At 50.1% G+C, this 3,653-nt stretch overlaps 1 pseudogene; it reads right to left on the reverse strand.

Moving 5' to 3' along the window:
- Nucleotides 1–492: 492 nt before the first annotated feature.
- LOC109774804 (protein BIG GRAIN 1-like) lies at nt 493–2,081 on the reverse strand (annotated as a pseudogene).
- Nucleotides 2,082–3,653: the final 1,572 nt, after the last annotated feature.

Here is a 3,653-nt window from a genome sequence, read left to right on the forward strand (position 1 = left end):
ACCAGTGACATTGGAGAACATGCACCTATTCTTTGTTGTGGAGGGGGATTCCATTCCTTCTCCTAGGTGGTAATTAATTTTGGGCGTCCGAGGAACTTTTAAAAATTGCACTATTCACGTCAGATTTTGCCTTTTTTGCCAGGAGCTCCTCGAATGTCCATACTTCACAAAATTTGCACGGAGTTCATGCACCGGCGCTTCTTGCACCATAAAAAAATAATCTATTTTTACTGTTCACCGGATGTATCTGAGCTGAGGTTCCGGATTGAATTATCGTTGAGCTAGACAATAATCTCGAAAATTAACATAAAAACTAGTAAGAAACAATTATAGGCTACATGGAGCTACACAGGCGCAAAGTGTAGCGACTAATTAGCTACTCCCTCCGTCCGGAAATACTTGTCGGAGGAACGAATGCATCTAGACGTATTTTAGTTTTAGATTCATCAATTTTTATGCATTTCTCCGACAAGTATTTCGGAACGGAGGGAGTACAAATCACCCACAAAATAGATTCCTGGAAATTAGCAGCAAAAACTATATTAAGAAACATTTATAGACTATTTAACAGTGAGCCCCCTCTACTTACTCGAAATCAAACAGCCTTTCTACAACTTGGACCAAGAGCATACGGTCCATACTCGTACGGGCGGGGGTGGCCAATGCCACGGTGGAGGCCAACTCCGGTGGTCCCGTACACCGGCAGCTCATTACCGTACGACCCGTCGCGATCCCACCGGCCGCTCTCCGAAGCCGTGGCCGCGAGATTCTCGAGCTCGAACAGGTCGGAGCTCGCGTCGCTGCTCTTCTCGCCACCGTCGATGCGCGCCTCCACGTCCGCCGGCCGGAGCAGCTCCTCCTCCACCTCCACCACCGGAATCCGGCGGCAGCGTCCCACTGCCGCGGCGGCCACGGCCAGCTCACCGTCGATGTCCAGGAACCTCACGGTCCGGGTACTCCGGCTCCGGCTCGCCCGCGCCGCAGACGGCGGCGGCGTCTTGGACAGGCAGGACCGCGCGTACGACGGCGCTGTGGAGCACGCGGGCTCCTGGTCCGCCGGGGCCGTCCGCTGAGCCGAATGACGCTTTCCGGCGAAGATGGAGTTGAGCAGGTTGGCGAGCCGCGCGCCGGGGGATGCCGGCCTGCTGCAGCCGCGGGTGGTGGCGGCCGCCGGCTTCTTAATCCTCGCCGTCTTCTCCGGAGCGGGATGCTGCTGCTGCTGCTGCTGCTTCTGCCTCGGCGCCGCGCCGCCGGACGTGCGGATGCGGTGGAGGCGGCCGAGGGAGCACTCCACCTCGGACGAGGAAAAGTAGCCTCGGCCGGAGCAGTCCGCGGCCGCGGCGCCCTGCGTCGGCTGCTCGCCGCGCGCCCGGTGGCTGGCGGCCATGGCGGGCTTGTAGTAGTAGTAATGCAGGGCGGCCTCCTCCTGCTTCTTGGCCGCAGCCGCCGCCGCCCTTGTCGCCGCCGACGCCGACCTCGCCGCCGCCGCGCTTCTCGCCTCGGGGCCGTCCATGGAGTCGCATATGGCGTCGAGCAGCGTGGAGGAGAAGGACGGCTGGTCGGCCGGCCGCCTCGGCGCCCTGGGCCGCGCCGGCGCCGGCGCCGGCGCCCACCTCATGTCCATCGCCGATCGATCTGCGCACTCAGCTGAGCGGAGCGGAGCGGAGCAGAGCAGCAGGCGGCGCGGCAATGATGGCGCAGGGCAGGCGAGCTAGGCTAGGCGTGGAGGGGAAAGCGAGCGGCGACGGCGGGCGGGCGTGTGATTTGATTCGACCGATCGATCGGGGAGGAGTGGTGTGGAGTGGAGCGGAGCAGTGCGGGCGGGCGTGCGGGCGAGGGGATCTTGTTGCCGGGACGGGCGGGGCCCGCCTTCATTCCCCTGTCTGGCTGCTTCACATCCATCGAGCTTCTCTTCCTTGCTCGTGCCGTCTCACTCCCTGTCTCTCTTGCCCTCTTTTCCTTTCGCTTTGTCGGCACTTCTCCGCGGCCACTTGGCTCGCCATTTACCGTCTCGATATTACCCCTCTGTAAATACGTCACGTCGTAGTGTATATATGTGCAGTTAAATTTTCATGCGTGAACCCTGCAAAATAAAAGTCGAATGTCTTTAATTTTCACTCATGTTGTCTGAAAATTTTAGCTTTCCCTGCAAAAACAGATGTTACCCTATTCGATCTAAAATAAGTGTCATGAATTTTTTAGCTAAAATTTGAACTTAATAGTGGAGTAACTATTAGGTCTAGTGACATGAAACTGATAATATTAGATTTGTGATCAAAAAATATTTCCAAGATATCAAATTTGAATAGATTCGAAGTATCATTTTAAAATGAGAAAATAACAATGATTGTGGCATATCTCCTTTATTTAGAAGCTGGGCTCTTCTGTCTCAATTTTTTTACTTTACTCTTTATTTATTTCATTTCAATATTTCCACTTCCTTTATCCCTAACATTTGCATCAGTAGAGAACATAATCCCAAGCTGGGTCCAAAATTGACGGGTTGATGTGAGCTTAGGCGCTCTGAAAATAGGAATCCATTTTCTATCTCCTTGAAATTGACGTTTCAATATCTTCATCTTGTTGTTGTTTCCACACTTCCTTTTTCTATCCTACCATTCCATTATATAATTTATTTCATTTTTAAGATTAACAACGATCCAAAGTAGCTTGAAATAAATAATAATTGCTTCATGGGAACCGTCTCGTGAAAGTTGGGCATTGATACATGGTATAAGCATAACCATGATGAATTAACTAACTTGTCCACGTATGAAAATTAAAAACTTCAAAATGTAAAACATACATGTTAGTGTTTTAAGCTAAAAAATCTAGTTGAAGTAAACAATCTCTTTTATGTATACTTAAATCATACTCTAGGATTGTATGTTGCGTTCTTGGAAGGATAAATCACTCCCGGAAAAGAGGTCTATTGATTCTTTCATAATTGGTTGGATCATAGGGGCGATGATTTAGTTCACGGGGTGAGGTCTTTAGTTCAAATCCAGGATGGACCGGTAGTGCCAGGAGAAAAATCATCCTAAGGTTTACCCTTGTGTGAGATATCGCGTTACTCGATGAAGGCTAGAAAGTTTTATGCGGCATACGATGAATTCCTATAGGCACGTAGGAAGGGCTGAATGTATCGGATAGCAATACCAGTCCGAACTCCTACCCCCTATATGCTCGGTGCACTGACATGGAGACCTCAATAGCTCCATGCGAGTGCTATATAAGGGCAACACATGCATAGTAAAGAGGATCCGATTTTCGCATAGTCTAAAGCCTTTACACCATGTAGAGATTTTGACACTTCCATTGTTAAAATCTACAATCACATGTTGAGTTATGCGAACTCACCGAGACCCCCCCCTTACGATCTTGTGATCTCCTATATTATCATCACATATAAGAAGAAGAAAACAAGGTAGGTGTAGCACCCCGAGATAGACACTATGTGGATTTAGCGTCCTTCGTCAACCTCCTCACAATATTGATCACGAGGTGCCTACTTTCACACACCGTACATATTGAAAATGTGCACGTCGTGTGGCAGGATCGTCGCTATGACAACAGACATAAATGAAATAATCTGCAACAACATATACAACAGAAGCGAATGTATAGAATGCAAATTGCTTTAAAGACATACA

This window comes from Aegilops tauschii, chromosome 1 (genome assembly GCF_002575655.3).
Source record: "Aegilops tauschii subsp. strangulata cultivar AL8/78 chromosome 1, Aet v6.0, whole genome shotgun sequence".
NCBI classification, from domain to species: domain Eukaryota; kingdom Viridiplantae; phylum Streptophyta; class Magnoliopsida; order Poales; family Poaceae; genus Aegilops; species Aegilops tauschii.